The following is an 18,414-nucleotide window of genomic DNA, read 5'->3' on the forward strand; positions in this document are numbered from 1 at the left end:
TATCACTAGTGCTAAAAACACCTTTGTCATAACACATATTAGTTTCCTTTTCTGTCGCTGGCACTGAGGCATTTTTTTTTATCCCGGCGATAGATTTTCCACTCAGTGATAAATGAAAATTCGAAATATGCAACTAAAAGTTTCAATGAGGTAGTGAACCCTTGTGTCTAAACGCGCTATTGTCATTACACCAGAGGGCAATTACCCTGCATTAATGGCATTTCCCTGTACCCATTTTGCGCCTGGTGTTGCCGAGTTAGGAACACAGCCTGCACGGCAGCTAGTGGCACGTGGCTTTGGGGTTGACACTAATATCAGTTTAATGCTAATGTTATTTTCAATTATACATGTTACAGTTTGTATATGGGTTACTTCCCTATAATCGGAAAGTCAGTGGTATTATAATTACCACCAGTGGTAATTTTATGATTGACAATCAACAGCAGAGGCTGCTTTGCTGGCGAGCAGTATTTTAACCTCTTGAAATGGGAGGTTTCCTACTTCCAGCAGTGTTTTCCACTGATCACTGCTATATCCCAATTACCAATTTTATGTGTTAGACCTCAGCGTGCATACATTAGTAAATGAATCCACGTCACCGGATTTTCACATTGCCAGTCTAGTGTTAACCTTCTGCAATTCATTTTTAAAATGATTTCTGTGGTTTATGTATGGCGCCAACACGCGTCAGCTCAACACTTTAGGAGTGTAAAGTAGTGTTCGATGTGAGGCTACAAAATCCAGGTAGTTGGCAAGTTAAACGTGCAGTAAATTCAAAGGCAGTTGTATCTCGGGGGGGGGGGGGGGGGGGGGGAGAAGTGAGCAGCGGTGCTTTGTTTATATCTTGAAACAGTTTGAAAACATCACCCCAGAAAGATTCAGGTTGCTTGTATCAAATCCGCGTGGTTATCTGAATAATGCAACTGAAATGTGTAACACCCTATTTGATGTGCATTATCCCAACTAGGGATCCTCCTTGTGCTAGTCCTAACACACGAGGTTTGATACCTCACTGACAGCAGTAGCACAGAAGTCCCTTCTTTATTTTAACATTTTATTTTTATAAAACGACTTCCCCTCACCACCCATCCCTCCCTCCCCCCCGGCCTATTCCTGTATGTTTCCAAGTAGTGCCCAACAAGGAGCAACCGGGAGGGAGGGAGGCAACCGGACTGGGATGAGGAGGATCCTTAATCAGGGTAATGAAGATTACCAGTAAGTAACTGAGCATTACCCCTCATGTGATCCTCCTCGTCCCAGTCCTAACAAACAAGGAACTAACCAAGCACAAACAAACAAGCGAGCACCAAAAAGGTGGTCTGCATACAAAGTTTATTCATCGAAAAACAACAACTTCGTTTAGAAGCAGCGGATAAGACAGCAGAACCAAAATGCCTATTAAGATTGTCACAAACTGAGATATGGTAGTGGGAAAGGAAAGTATGAGCGGATGACCTAGTGGCCGCCCTGCAAATTTCCTAAAGGTAAACACCTCTCGCTTACACTCAGGAAGTGGACACTGCCCCAGTAGACCTCCCCTGTACATCCTATGGGAGACTCCCCCACCACAGCATAAGCTTTGGAAATAGCCTCCCACACCCACCTACTAAGAGTCTGGGTAGAGACTTTCTGTCCCCTGGAAACCGAACCATAGGCCACAAATAAGGATTGTGAAACTCAAAATAACTTAGTGTGATCCAAATAAATCAGAAGAGACTTCTTGACACCCAGGGTAGAAGGAAGGGAAGAGGAGGAATCAAGAAAAATGCCATAACCACCTCCTGAGAGAAATGAAAGGAGGAAGAAATCTTACAGACAAATTTAGGGTCCAGCCTGAGAACCTCAGATCTGGGAAAAACATCAGGTAGGGAAAGACAGCCAACAAAGCCCTCAACTCACCCAAACATCTGGCCGAGGTTATAGCTACCAGGAAAACCGCATTGGCAGACAACCAGACCAAATCTGCCTCCTTCAAAGGCTCAAGAAGGACCCCTGTAATCACCTCAGGACAACAGACAAATTCCAAAAAAGGAACCATCTTGTGGAAAGGGGTCTTAAGCAACCTTAAAAGCAGGGGAGACAAGGTAGAAAAAGAATCTGAAAAAGAACGACAGGTTCGAATCACAGCCTACTGAGCTGAAAGGGTGCTAGGAGTCAACCCCTTCAAAAACCCAACCCTTCAAAAATCCAGGATTTTAAACGGATCAATACGAGTAGGATCCTCTTACTGGACCTTACCCCAAGTAGAGAAAGACCTCCAATGCTTACAGTAAGACCTCAGGGTAGATTGCTTCTGAGAAGACTGAATCTACTGAGCAATGTGTGAGGAACAACCCACGTTCAATAGCCAGGCTGTTAGACACAACTGAGACGTCAGCTGGCGAGACAGCAGCAGAAACTGAAGGGGAGAGGAGCTGCGAGGAAGAACCAAAAACCGACCCCTGGCCGGAATGAGAAGGAGAGGAAACCAATGACAGTGGGCCCAGTAAATGGCAATGAGAATCACCTTCACCTGTTCCGCCCAGACCTTCTGCAGCACCTCCTGCACGAGAGGAATCAGAGGAAAGGCATACAACAACCCTCAAGGCCAAGGAATTGAAAGAGCATCCACCGCCCAAGCCTGCAGAGGCGGAAGTTCCATGCAAAAGTGAAGGCAATGGACATTACCCGGAGAGGCAAGCTGATCCAGCCAAGGCACCCAAACCTGTGGCACACTCCAAGGAATAGAGGACGAGCCAAGTAATACATCACAGAGGATGGCAGGTTCCGGCCGATACTGTCCACCCAAAACATCTTCTTCCCTCTGATGTACACTGCCTTCAGATCCAGAGCAAACCTTTCTGCCCATGCACAAATCTGAGACGCAACCAGATTCAGGGATACTCAATATGTGGCCCCTTGCCTGTTGAGGTAAGCCCTGACAACTTGGTTGTCCGTCCTGACATCACATTCAGACCCTTCAGATTCTCCTGAAAATCAAGCAAAGCTCTCAAAACTGCCATGAGTTCCCTCCAATTCATGGATTATTGACTCTCCCAAGGAGACCAAGGCGCACTTTGTTTCAGGGGACCCAACACCGCCCCCCAGCATCACTCGCTGGCATCGGTTGTCAAAAGAACTGGGGGAGGGAGCTGAAACAGAAACCCTCTTTCTAGAGTGTCCCTGACCAACCACCATGACAGAGCTGGACAAACCGGAGCTGAAAGAGGAATAATGACCCCGTAGTCCCTGCAGCTGGGATCCCAATGCCTGGGAATGTGAGTCACAATTGGCTTTAAATTAAACCTCACCCAAGGAACCACCACAGTGGAGGCTGCCAACAGCCCTTGTACCCTCAACCAACATCTGACAGACCTTTGTGAGCGAGAGAGCAAGTCTATCACTGCCCCCTGGAGAGACAGAACATAGTCCTACGGAAGAAATGGCGCCCCCAGTCGAGTGTCTCGGCGTGCGCCGACATACATCTTCATCTGGGAAGGAGCTAGGTGAGACTTCGGAAGGTTCACCAGCAGGTTGAAATCACCCGATGCCTCAAGCACCAGCTCCACATCCTGCTGAGCCTTCAAAAGAGATGGAGCAGTCAATAACCAGTCATCCAAATATGGATGAACCAAAACAACTTTCAAATGCAAAAAAGCAACAAAAGGGGCCAATACCTTTGTGAAGATTCTGGGCAAGGTGGCAAGGGCCGAAAGGAAGGACCTGAATCTGAAAATGCTGTCCGGGGACCATGAACCTCAGGAATGACTGACTCTCCACATATACTGGCACATGAAAGTAGGCATCTTGAAAGCCCAGGGTTGCCAGACAGTCTCCCTCCATGAGGAGAGAAATGATTGACTGTAAGGAGACCATTCAACCAACATAAACTTGTTCAGAGACCTGAGATTGAGAACTGGACGAAAAGACCCGTCTGGCTTTGGGACCAAAAACATAGTCGAGTAAAACCCCAAACCCTGTTAGTGTCCGTCACTGGAATAATTGCCCTTTTCTGCAAGAGTAAATCTATTCCCACCTGGAGACTCTGCAACTGTCTGGGATCATTTGAAGAAAGCATAGGTCTGAAAAATGGAGGAGGAGACTGACCTTTGAATGGAATCTGATAGCCATGTTCCTCTACGAAAAGGACCAGGCATCTGTCACAGCAAGATTCATTTGGGGAAAAAAGTCTCTGAGGCAACCTCCACCTGCCATATAGTCATTTTGGCTGCTAGATAGAAGGGGCACTGAAGGAAAAGGGCTAGGATTTACTGTTGAAGGCAGCCCTCAACCACGGGCCCCACCTCGAAAGGGACAGCGTTCATTGCCCTGAAATATACCCTTATGGAAACCAAACTGCTTCTTATAAGTCACAGGTTCAAAAGGCAGCAGGGTTTTTTTCCTCCACCTCTATTTTATTGAGTTCTGGACCAAACAAATTTTGGCCCAAAAAAGTCAATTTACAAATCATGGAACGTTGACCAGCATCCAACTTCCAGGACTTTAACCATAATGACCTCCTACCCGCAATGGAAGCACCAGCTGCAGAAGTCCAGGCCCAAAGACCGTCAAAGACAGCATCAGACAAAAACTGTGACAACAATTCCATACGTGCCAATATTTCAGTGAGATCATCTTGAGCCTGCCGGTGGTCAAACAAAGAATGGCCTTCAAAAGAGCCTGAGTGGCATATGCCGCATAAGTGATAGTACGAATACCATAATTAGAAGCAACATAGGCTAGTTTCAAGGCCGATTCCACTTTCTTGTCCACAGGTTCCATAAGGCCAGCATCCTCTGAGGCCAAAGAGGAAGAAGACAACATGGACACTAATATTGCACTATCCTTAAGCACCTGAAGAAAGTGGTTGTCAAAACCTTCCAGCAAATATTTTTTATGGCAAAAGTGAGGAAACATAGACTTGTCCACATCCTTCCATTCCTTAAGGAGCAGATTTTTAATTACCTCATGAAAAGGTAAATAGTCCACCTTAACAGTGTTATTCTGTACCAGAAACTCATCTCTTCAAGAGCTGGGGCCCCAAACCCCAGTTGGTCCCTGATATGAGACAAGACCTCCCTTAATTGTTCAGACTGAATGTATCCGCCCTTACAGTCAGTTTCATTGGCCTCATCATCCAACCTCTGATGCTGTGCAGGGACCTCCTTTTTCCTGCAGAGCCGAATCCACAGCTTCCTAATCAAGGACTGCAAGTCTGCACAAGAAATGTGCAGCAATTCCTCAGACTCCTGCTGCTCAGGAGACTGAACATGCTTTGTCTTCTCCAAACGCTTTGCCATTGTAACAAAACTGTCACCAGGAAGCACAGCAATGCACTACAGCGGCATGTGCGCTTCCTCTTTATAGGCATCAATAAGCAACCGGGTCACATCTTGCGAGAACCCGTTTGTCACAAGAAGATACAATTAAGCCCTCCCACCAGCATCTAAAACAGACACGCGCAGCGCTACCAAGGAGCTGCCACGCTGGCCCCTGATAACCTCTCCTGAATGCGACTGCAGACCTCTGCCCCAACTCAACACATGAGCAGGGGACGCGTTCAAAGAGTGGGGAAAACTCACTGCCACCTGCTCCAGCATAAGGCAGCCCGACACACACGAACCGCATGCAGGAAACAAGTAAGAGTAAAACTGTAAACAGCGAGAAATCACAAAACAAAGAGGACTATTGCGCTTATCTGCATCCAGCGACAGGAGACATAATAGGAGAAGGCGGGGGGAGAAGTCGTTTTATTAGAAAAAAATATACATATAAAGAAGGGACTTCTGTGCTTCTGCTATCAGTGAGGTATCAAACCTCATTTGTTAGGACTGGGACGAGGAGGATCCCCTGAGGGGGTAATGTACATTTTGTCCACTTAAGTCAACTTACCTAAATTATGTCATGTTTTGTCTTTAGTACTCATGAGCTCAAGGTTTCCAATTTTTTTTCCATCTGGAAGCTTGCAGTGATCAAAGTGTCAGGCAGTAAAATGAAAAACCAAGCATTGGAAATGTATTACATAAGGAGTCACAAATAACTTTGCAACTCCTAACATCAATATTGCGATTCCTGATGAATTTCAAGGAAAAGAGAGGAAAATTGTGCTCCCCCTTTCTTGCAATAAGCAAAGATATTTATCAATGGTTTGCATTTGCAAATTTCTCGTAGGCCAGTCACAAATATGATGATAGAGGTCTGCTAGCCCTTCTGTAACAAAATCACTTCCATATACAGCAACTTGTCGTAGTTGGACTCTTGCTCTAGGCAAGACTGTTGGTTTAAGGATGACAGTACTTACATCTGTAGGTAACTATGCCAGTCCTACAAGTCGCTACTGTCGTCCAAACCCTCCCAGCTCACAAGCAGCACCTCACCAGAAACCCAAACAGTAAAAGGTGATTTGTGGCAGCCTTTACGCACGGACTCAAAACTGTGACATCTCAGGGAGTGTCGTGGTTAAATGGAGATTCCCTCTTTCTCACATAAACGGCATGTCTCAATCAAACACAGGCAATGAAGAAGCATGACAGTCCTAACCCCTAACCTAAAAGAGAGCTAGGTATGTTAAATCTAATTTGCCTATGCCATGTCCATAAGAAGAGCCCCAACCCTTGTTACCTTGGAATGAGGTCTCTAGCTCAGACTCCTTAAGGACACGAAGACTGGGTCAGCGTCAAGGCGACATACAGCATCGATAGCAGCAATGGCATCTAGTCAGTCGGAATCCCTTTGACTATCTGTTTAAGTGAGGAATATTTATACAGATCTACTTGGACCCCTGACATAGGTTTGTTCCCAAACAATAGATAACAAGGCATGCTTGGGACAGTAATTTATATAAACAATTCCCTCGAAAGCGTGAAGAGGGAAAGTACCTAAAGTGAACACCTGCAGTTTGTTTATCTTTGTCGCTTGATATTGACGCCATAGCGCAGTGGCACTGATAACACAAACTAAAACATGGGCCTAACTAAAAACAAGGCAGCCATCTTAAAAGATTTATTTAAATAAATGTGCTAAAACAGAGCAAGCTATGTAGGGCAAAAGTCACTAGGTGACGGGGGCACAAGTCTGCAAGCCAAAGGTTGAGCTTACTCCTGTAACCCATTAAAACAAACTAGGATTCACTACAAACTTTGATCCTCGACCACACCCAGCCACTGTTGCAACTCAACTTCTCATCACGCCTGAAGAATGAACTGTGACCTCATGGCCTGCATCACCACAGTCAAAACCACTGCTACCATGAAGAACATTCCCTTGGGGGGCCCCATCTGCCCCACCACAAACTAACCAAAGGACTCCTACTGATCAGCGAAGCACTAACCCCCATCTTCAATGCCTCCATCGATTCAGCCACATTCCTGAACATCCTGAAACACGGCATTGTCACACCCGTATTCAAGAAACCATCTGCTGACCCAGCCATGCTTTCTAACTACAGATCAATATCCCTCTTACTATACCTATCCAAAGTCTAACAGAAACTAACAACTAATGCCTCACCAACCACCAGCTACATGACGCCACACTAATTTGGATTCAAGCCCAACCACATAACAGAAACTTATAACAGTACTCATCATTGCCACAGATGACATCCACATCAACCTTGACAGAGGAGACACAACAGCCCTCATTCTCCTGGACCTCTCTGCACCATTTGACATGGTCTCACACCTCATCAGGACAACATTGATATTGTGGGTACAGCAAACAGCCTTTTTTCCAGTTGTGAATAACAGGTTGGCTGTCTGAATGTGAGGACTAACCTCACGTATGTAAGAACTGTGATAAGGAAAACTAGTATTCAGTATAATGAAGATTACCACTAGTAACTGACTCATTCCTTCAAATTATGTTACCAACTTCTAGCTGAAGGTAGCAGGGTAATGCCAAACTCTTAATGGAGGAATCAGGAAACAGTGGAACAAACTATATGTAAAGGGACGAGAAATGAACAGTATATACTAGAAGTTCAACATGCAATCTGACATTTATTTATTTAGTTAAAACCTTTGTTTGCAATGAACCAGGCCAGGTGCATCAGGACACTTTACATATACAAAATAATTGAAGTATAAACATAATCACCAGTTAATTACATCATGGAACAAAATCAGCAGGTGCATTACACCATGGAACAAATTAATACATTTTGACAGTCACATATGGCAGGGGAGCAAACAGTGAGCGGAGGGAAAGAGGAGAGAAAGCTGAGGAGCATGGTGGAAGGAAGAGGAGAGAGACAGCAAGGAGTTCATAGTTTACGACAAACGCCTCCCACTTCGCATGTTACGCGCTGGGGATTTTAACATCCGTTTGCGTAAATATAATGGCCAGCCTATCTGTGGATTAGAAGATTCTGATGGTGTTGCGGGGTCACCCATTTTAAACACACTCCTTAAGGGGACACAGCCTAAATAGGTTGATAATTTTAAATTAAATGCTTTTTTTATCACACTTTTCTAAGGTATTTGAATCAGACACCCCTACCCATGCTTTTTAGGAGAAGTGAGAAACATAATAGTCGATCTTGAGGCTGCCTTTGAGTTAAGTAGTTCATTTGAGGTTGAGAAAATCGTAACAGCTATCAAAATAAAAATACCCTGGGAAAAGGCCCCGGTACCTGGCTGCGTCCAGGTGGACATCTCTAAAGAAAACATTGAGTTTTGGGCCCTTATGCTCACAAATGTGGGCCTATTAATTCCATCCTGGCAAGAGGCATCAATTGTACTATTTCAAAAAAAAAAGGAAATAGGAACCTGCCAAGTTGCTAGTGATCAATATCCTCATTGGATTCCACTTTAAAATGTTGGGGTCGGGTCCTTCTTTCTAGACAGGAGGCATGGGCAGAGATTAATAGCAATTTGTCAGACGCCCAGTGTGGTTTCAGACCGGGTATTGGTACTATGGATCAACGTTAAAATTTGTCTCTACTGGTTGGAAAGCATGTTCTCACAAAGAAAGGAGCCTTACGTTGAGCGTTTGTGGACCTTTCAAGAGCATTTGATAATGTTAATTGATCCAAACTAAGGCCCGTGTTGGAAAGGATTGAGGGTAGGAAAGGCTTTAGGCACTTTATTGAGCACTGGGACACCTCGGTCAGGATCCGATGTGGCCCCAACGAAGAGGGTTCTCAGTAGATAAGCTGGAAGCGGGGCATCTGCCAAGGTTGTATTTTGGCCCCGTTCTTGTTTTTAATTTATATTAATGGTCTGGATAATTATTTATTGCTACACTGGAAAGAAGTGCAAAAAGTGGTGCATCGTCCTATCCTATCTTATTATACGCGGACGGTGCAGTCCTCATAGCGAGGACAGCAAACGGCCTGATTGACGCCTTCTGTGCCTTAGACTTGAAGGTTAACCGTACTAAGGGCCTAATTTAATAGAAACTGGTGCAACGGCATCGATGCACCAGTTTTTTTATCACCAGCCCCGGACGCCTTACCGACGCCATGGTAGTGCTGTATTTATGATATTGCGTTCTGTGGCGTACGATTCCACAGATGCACCAGAAATTCTGGTGTCTCTGTTGGTGCACAAGTGGAGTGGAGTAGTGCTGGAGTGGCGTCAGTAATCTGACGCTACTCCAACAATGAGAAGGGGGTCTGAGAAGGCGTTAAAAAAAAAAAGATGCTGTGAAGGCGCAGAATGACGCAGTTAAATGTAGTAAATTTCACTGTGCCAGTTCTGCGTGACTCTTAATGTTGGATCGCCCACCTTTGCGTACATTTTACCTGGCACAGGTGTAATGTGGCGCAGTGTAGGGGACTGTTTGTGCTGCTGCAGCATCAGAAAAAGTAACGCTACAGCAGTGCAAGGGGCTTGTAAATAAGCCCTAAATTCCTTTACTAGGATTAAGAGACCTAAACATACAGACACTAAAGTTCATGCCATGGCTGAAGTACCTGTTGTCAAAGTGGAACATTTTTAGTATCTATGAATTCCCCTCAACTCAGATCAGAATTGGGCTTTCTTATTGACTCTGGGATCCCAGCAATTATGTATAGGGGCGGAAGCACTCTTTTGTTTTGCTACCAAGTTGGGACATTAGCCTGCTAGAGAGGTGCTGCTCCTTTACAAGTCTAAATGTCTTTCTGTGATTGTTTATGGGGCAGGAGTATGGAGTTCATCCATTTCCACAGGTCCTCCGGAGACTTTTTGCTGCTCCCTCAGGTACTCCTACATTTATTTGGCACTGTTTTGGACTGAAGCTGCATGTGCAAAGATGCGCTGAACAGCAGTGTGCTGGCAATGAACTTGGATTCCCTTTAGGCCACATACTCCTGTGCGTCTCAGAGAGACAGCGACCATCTTGGAATATTGGGTACAATTATCCTCCTGGCTCACAGCATCATTTGCTAGGCAGTCATGCTACAATGTTGCTGCAGCCAGGATTTAAGTACAAGGATTCCAGTTTGTGTCACGAGGACTCATTGGTCTCCAAATGATTATTTTGAATGGTCAGTTGGATTGCAGAGAAGTGCCCAGGATTTGGGTTGTTGATGAAAAAAACATTGATTCATTTTCTTGAACATTTGTTGGAACTGTTTAGTCTTGGGTTATTTGGTAGGTTACCATGTGAAGACAGAGGGAGGAATCTTGACGTGAATTAATACACATGTATTTGTGAATGCCATATAAAGGGGTCAGAGTTTAGGTAAGCTTATGCTAGTACCAAGATTAGAGAACAAAAGGTTATTAATGGCAATGGCTATTTTGCAGGGCTACAGAAAGCAAGTACAAACTATAACTCATCCTTCATCAAAGTGTGCTTCAAGGAAGCTTGAGATACTTATCTTAAACATAGTGAGAAGTACTAATGCACATATATATTAACAACACTTATTTTTTGTATGTTTAATTGGATTTACGCAGAGATAGTCTCAGATGTATCTATTCACAATAGCAGTTACACTTAGTTATATGAATTAGACTCTTAAGCTAAATTTTGTTATGAAGGGTTTCCCTACTTTCCACAGACCTCAATGACCAGGCAAGTGAGAGGCATCAGATGTGGAGTCTCGCGCCTCTGTTTTCTTCGGTTATCACATTCCTCTTTCCCCATCTCTACCACTGTCTGTCATGTTTCTATCTATATGGTCATTGGTGGGGGCAGTGAGAGAGCATTGCTTCTGTTCAATGCTGCACACAGGGTACATACTACCTGACAGATAAGTTTGAGCCATGGAAGTATTTTCAAATAGTAGTAGTGACAAAGGCAATATTTAGATAGATGAACGAACAGTAACAAATAAGAGAAAGAATAGTTGAAATTAAATGTTTAGAAAAACATTGGTGTATTGAACCTTTCTATTCACCTGTTTCCATGACATTTGCTACTACAACACACGTGCAACAGATTCATCTTCTAGACATTGTACCTGCCTATCTAACCTTCGTTGGAGAAGTCGACTTGACGCAGAACAACCATTTAAAGCAGACGATAACACCATTTGAGAAATTTCAAGAACAAGGTGCCCTATTGTAGTGCGGGGTTAGACCCTCCAATGATCCCATTTGGTGTCCACATAGTATCAATCTCACCTTCCAGCCAATGCTTCAGTTCTACTCTCTGTCCTGATGTTTTGGTGAACTTGCTGATTTCCAGGCTCATACAGTTTGTGCTTTGGCTATCAGTACAAGATCTAAGAATCTGCATCCCATAGTCTTTGATGGAGGGCGTGGCATGAGTCCCTACAAAGATGCCTCAGGGTTATTGGAACCAGTTTCACCTGTCAGTTCAAGTAAGATCTGTGTCAAAGTTTTCCAGTAGTCTCATTTCTGAGCAGCCCCATACCCCATGTAAGAAGCCTGCGTCTTCCTCCCTGCATATAGGACAGATACCAGACACTGCCGTAGATTCCATGTGGCTGTTTAGGGGTGAGGCATGTACAATGTAAGTATTTTAATTGAATACATTTGAAAGAAATTTCGAGGCACATTAGCTGCAAATCCTTATGCTCTGTCAGAAAGCACTAACCTGGTACTCACGATCCAAAGGGAGCAACGCACTATTGCACCCATCACCTCAGCCACCATTGACACTCACAACACCTTTGCCAACAGCAGAAATGGGAAAGGGTTAACTACCTCAAGTATCAAATACTGATTTACTTGGTTCTGAAGTGTTTCTTGTGCAACTAGAAATTAATAATAGTTATTACGCTGTACTTTCTATTCTTAGCAATACAGTATCACTTACAAACTACCACTTGCACACTAATGGACATGCACATAAATGTGTTGTAATCAATATACTGGTGTAAGAAATGTTCAGATCCTTCATGAATAAACCCCAGTGTCCCAAAAAATATATACATTCCTAATAACTATTTAAGCCAAATGATCAAACGAATACTTCAAAGGCTGTTTTCCAACCCAACTTGATTTGCTGAATACTTCATTTTATTCAAAATACTCTTCTGCAGACTCCAAAGGAAGTAACTGTTTTCCAACACAAATAATGAATTCAAAAGCAAAGGCCTGGGCAGTAGGACAATCACCTGGCAAAGATTCAGTGAGGCACGGGAAATGTTGTACTTGATAATTTGAGGTGGCTACCACCATAGTCATAGTGAGAATTCAGAGGTTCCTGGGAAATGTAGTTCTGTTGTTGGGCATTGTTTTTGGGTATAGCTATTCTCCAGGCTGTGCAGCCACACTGCGAGTACCCCCAGCCTCTCTGCGGATGAAATAAACTCTGCACAGATGGGCTAACGCGCCCTTGCACCCATCGAGTCACCACTGGTAAACCCTGTCTTAGGATCATCCTCCTGACATTCTCAAACCCAGTTCTTTTCATTAAGTATCAAACGTAAGAATTTCCCATTAGGCCTTGACGTCATCTTCACACCTTTGTCTGGGGCCCATTATGTTCCAGTATCTTTGACCGTGGGGGGGGGGGGGGGGGGGGGGGGGGGGCATGATGACTGTTTTCATTGGAAACAAATTCATACAAAGTCCTTATAGTGTCCATATTTATAAAATATGTGCAAATTAACTTGGAGGTCTTGTTGTGGGTCAGATAACTACGAAAGGCTGTCATTAGTGTATATTGATATTTTAGGTTTTGTGCGATTAAATGTTATGCCCTTACGTCTCAGTCCTAATGGGGTGGGTGTTAGTGATTGGGAGGTTAATGAGCAAGGGGAGGGTGAAAGTGATGGGAAGGGTGACAGGAATAGGTTCTGGCTATGAAGTACTTGGACGGTGACAGACACAGGATGCATGTAGAGGCGTAAGAGTGTGACAGAGAGCATCAGGTGTATGGCGCATGTCCGGTGGAAGTCAAAGTGATGTTGCTGTGTGGGTGGGTGTGGGGGTACAAAGATGGAGGGTGGCAGTGGTTAGGATGGTGCCAGAATGTGATAGTGATAAGATCTGGAAAAGTGACAGGTTTTCACATAGTGAAAGAGTTTGGTAAAGTGTCAGACTGGACTATACCCCTTCCCTCACCTCCTCTACACCTGCTCCACATGTCATTACCTTCCTGACGTAAAGCCCCTAAGGTCTGACTCAACTGACTATTCTAGATAAGCCCCGTCACCATTTTAGATCATGGAGGCTGCCATCTTTCTCCATTTATAGAGAATCATCGTCCTGCATGCTATTTGGTGCAGATGTTGTCTAACCTGAATCTTTCTAAGAACTGTGAGTGTCAGGTTGGTGGACTGCGGACATAAATATAACAACTGGTGTGGCACAGGTCTGGATCAAGGGTCTACATGTCACCATGTCTAGGTCATATATACGATCTAGTCTAGTAGTTAAAATAATGAGGTCTGACAATTAATTGATGTCTTCTTGTGTCAGATATTCCAATCCCTGATAAGATTCAATTTATAAGGACTGCTATTTGATCATTTAGATGAGAGGTCCTTCACTTAAATTACCGCCCAAGATTCTGTCAGAAGACCGTCTCACCTACTGTTTGAAGATGCAACATCTCGCTCAGTGCTGATAGAGCCAAGCCCTGGAGGAAGGCTATTACTGCAGCGCATGTGTAGCCCTTGACGGGAAAACTGCCTTATCTCCTCTGCTGATAATAGCTTTAGCAGTCAACAAGGTATGCAGTGCGTCTCTTCTCCCTAAGACACTCTAGACTGCAGGTTGCTCTGCTTTCCATACACTGTCAGTGAAGCACATTGAAGTAGGCTTCTGGGTGATATGTTTGAGATAACATTTTAACCGTTAGAAATGTCCATTTAATTTTCACTACTCACAACATGCTGTCTTGCTGTTTTAATGATATCTTGTGTAGCTGTTTTATATGTACTAAGAAATAGGCTATTCCTGACATCATAAATTATTTTATTTGTTTGTTTATTCTTCTTAGTGCAGTGTGTGTGTGTGTGTGCCATTGTAAATAACAAAATAGGTTTGTTTCAGTTACCACTGTTCCCCCGATTCCTTTATAGGGATTGTTAGTAACCTAAAAGCAATGACTTTCAACAATGCATTGGATAGGGTTGTGCAGAGCAACAATAAACGGTCTTTCACATTCAACTTTGGTGAATTGAACTAAGTGCATCAGTGCCACCCGTGGGTGAGAAACAAACCTTGTGGTACTGCCCATCGTAGTTTATGCAACATACCTATCCATACAACCCTATCCCAGCCTGAATTTCATACCTGACAATACCCCTGCCCCCATCCCACAAACTGCCTGATCCACACTTCATCAACACCTCATTCACTACTCCTACCCTTATACACCAACCTAACCCCGCTTTAGTCACTACCCACCTGATTCCATGTCCTTGCCTCACCCATCACGACCTGCCCGCCTGGCTTCAGACTCCTGCCCTTCGTCAGTCACAAACCATCTGCCCCCACCTCAGTCATTAACCACCAAGCCACTTGCTAGTACACACCTCTCCCGTCACCACACAGCTGAAAGCCACACCCCTGCCCCATGATATTATTATCTACATGGAACCTGCCCTCACCATAACCCCCATATCTTCGCCCTCAACTCAGTCATTACCCACATACCCCTGCTCTACGTGTTACCCAGATCCCCAAAACCCTGCCCCAATTGAGCTAGGCAAACGCCCACTGCCCTCGCTACAATGTACCTGCACCAGACCTCTAGCAAGACAAATTTGAATGAATCAGCCTGAACGCTGCCATCGCCAAGGATACTGCGCGTCAGGACCACATACCACACTCCTCTCCCTAACTGTGCTACACAGTGCCATGGTCACCAGATATTTGTATTCCTCAGTCCTGCACTCTCACACTTGTACTCTGAAACCCCATTCTTCAGCATGAGTTCTAGGTCTCTGAGCATCCATGACCACCTTACCCAGATGTGCTCTGTTTATATTAAAATGTGAATTAAAATATAAGTACTTGACATCTCTCCTGAAAGTCTCTTCCCTTCCAGCAGCAGCCGGGCCAGAGACATTGCACCGGTTACACTCTAGGCTTCGTCATGACTCTGCCGCTCCATCCTTGCCCATTCCATGACCCTAATCAAGCCCTGTAGGAAATGGGGAATCATTATATATAGAATGCATAGCAATGTGCTAAATTAAAATGCATGTCGTTTAATTTGTTTAAACTGTCAGCAGCACTCTGGCCCATTCTCAAGAGGCGTACCGGGAAATTTCTGATTTAAAAAACAAGCCAGGGAGTCCTTGTGCCTTCACCCCCTTATTAGATCCACCACTGGCTGGTGGCCAATGTCACCTCGCTTCTTTTGAAGACGGACAAATCCACCTTGTACCATTTGATCAGGCAGGGATGGGTAAAGTCCAGAAGGCTCTCTGAGGAAGCTCAGATAATTTAGCAATGGATGATGGTGACGGGTATTCGGCTGACAGAGTTTCATCTTCCAGGGATCCAGAACACAAGGGCAGAGGAGCTGATCCACCATTTGTTAGAAGACAAATGGGTTTTATATGACACATTGTTGGCAGGTATCTTTTCTTGTTGGGGGCACTGGACTGGAAATAGACTTGTATGACAAAGAAGGAAAGTTATGCCTGTAGCTTTCCAGAGCCTCAGTCCCTGGTGGAATGCATTTTTGATAAACCTTCAAGAGGATTTTGACACTTTTCCTCCAATCTCACTTCTTCACAGAATAATCCAATTCAGACAAGAAAGTGAAGACTGGCCACAGACTGGCTTTGTAAATGGTAGTACTTGGACCTTCTTCAGATGTAACTTCTGCCATGCAAGAGACTGTCCAACAAGTTGGGTTAGCTTGCAGGATGTTCGGCCGAATGACCTATTCCAGTCTTACAGCCCTGTACTTGACTGTCTTATTCCAGCAGTATGGTCACTTCAAGCTCCATGATGAGTGCCTGGTCATCCTCAGAGAGGTGGTGCACCCTTCCATAAAATCCTCACATTCTGATACACCATAAGGTGTTCACATATGGTGCACCAAGAAGCAGGCTTACCAAAGAATATGCCAGGAATTGACAGAACCACCTTGTCTTCTTTTACCTGGCATTTCTGACCTGGTGTACTGTTTTCTCGTGTGCATTGGCTGCCATCACTGTTTATCGCACCATCTCCATCCAAGGGATGTTTATTCAGTACTTTAATGATGAAGGACTTTCTTCTGTGTTTTTTCATCTTATGAAGGTGTCATTATGAACTCACTCTTTTCTTCCTAAATTTTCAGATGTACACATTGAGTTTTTTTTGCAAAACTACAAACTCCTAGAGCATCAGAGCTCCTCACATAATACTATACAGTTAATGCAGGAGTAAAATTGTGCAAATAGGGGTAACAAACAGCTTTGGCACATACATCACTCACTTGCGCAGACACAAGCTACTGACCATGGTTTGATTGTACAGCTTAAGTGCAGATTATCAGTGAGGGGGGCAGACATTCAAAAATGTTCATGAAAAGGCACCCACTGACAGAAATATTTAGGGATAATCTGTGGGCCATCACCATAATGCTTTAATGAGAGTACACTCTCTGCAAAGCATATCCTAGAGCAGCAGAACCCTGTATGCAAACATATTGACATGACCACCTATGCCCTCGGTACCAGTTACTGGGGGCTTACAAGGGGGTGAAGTTTTGCCAATCAGGGAATTGCCATGTTGATAAATAATTTAGTGAGGGAACACATACACAGGCCTGATTGCAATGAGTCCCCCCAGCTAGCCCTCATCTGGGAGGTAGTATGGTCAAGACAGGACACTGGAAATAATGATTGAAGAGGTAGTCTTCTCGCTGAGTTTTGAGAAGGGGTAAGGAGGTAGTTTTGTGAATTTCCTTCTGAATGGAGTTTCATATTTTTGGAGTATCAAGAAAAGAACTGGCTCACGTTGCATTTTTGAAAGCTGGGGTTTCAAGCAGTAGAAAGTCAGAGCTGTGATGATGGTTTGAACTGCCAAAGATCTCCAGTTACTTTACTTGGTAATCTGAGTGGTCAGAGTGTGAGAGCTTATTAAGTATACAGGCCAAGTTTGAAAGTGGACCTGCCCTCACTTGGCAGCCAGCTCAAAGATCATAGTATATGTGTGATATGTTCAAGGCGACCAACATCAGGGCTGCTGCATGCAGGGTTCTTTGACGGGTGCTGTATGAGTTTTGGGATCTTCTAGAGAATGACTTTCAGTAGACTAGTCTTGATAAGGCTAGTTGGGTGACTTTTTAAAGTCTTGTTCAGGTGTGAATAGTTGACGAATAGCATTTTGACCAAATAATTTTTATGTTTATGCAGATTAAGTTTGCAGTCTAAAATACATCCTAGTGATTTCCAATGTTGGATAATGACTGGAGAGCAGGTGAGTACATCAGTAGAACCTAGTGATCTTTGATCTGTCTGAGCAAGGGGGGGCCTAGTTGTATTCGCGAGCCTTATCTGGGTGTAGGTCAGTCATAAGCATGGCCGTCTCCGATGGCAGTAAGAGGGTTCCTGGGGGAACACTGTTTCCATACATGCTTTGGGCCGAACTCCTGTTTCACAACGGAGCTGTGTATCACTGGGACAGTGGGAGGCAGTGGGGTTGGTTGGGGGTTTTGTGCTGTTCGTCTAAAAGCAAAAAACATGTGTCATTTATAATGCAGCCCAAGCTACGGGCGAGACAGCCGATTATGATAACATATCGATATACCAGGAACCTGGAGATATGCACAATGTTTTCATATGTATGCCACTAAAAAATGTTAAAAACATCTTTGAACTATCTTACAACAATCTTGTGAAGAAATCAAAAGGAAATGTAGATGAACTATTTGCCAAACAAGGCTAATCCAGTGTGAAGAAACAAATGTGATAGATTAACTCATTTTAAAGATGGGTATACACATTTTACTGTCATGAGGTTTCCTCACTATTCTAAGGACAACCCCAAACCACCAAGATGTGAATAAGGTGCTGTATAGTGACCATAGCTAAAAGTTCCTACTATACTTTAAGCTGTACTATTACTGTATGTAAGAACACTG

Source organism: Pleurodeles waltl, chromosome 11 (genome assembly GCF_031143425.1).
Source record: "Pleurodeles waltl isolate 20211129_DDA chromosome 11, aPleWal1.hap1.20221129, whole genome shotgun sequence".
Taxonomy (NCBI): domain Eukaryota; kingdom Metazoa; phylum Chordata; class Amphibia; order Caudata; family Salamandridae; genus Pleurodeles; species Pleurodeles waltl.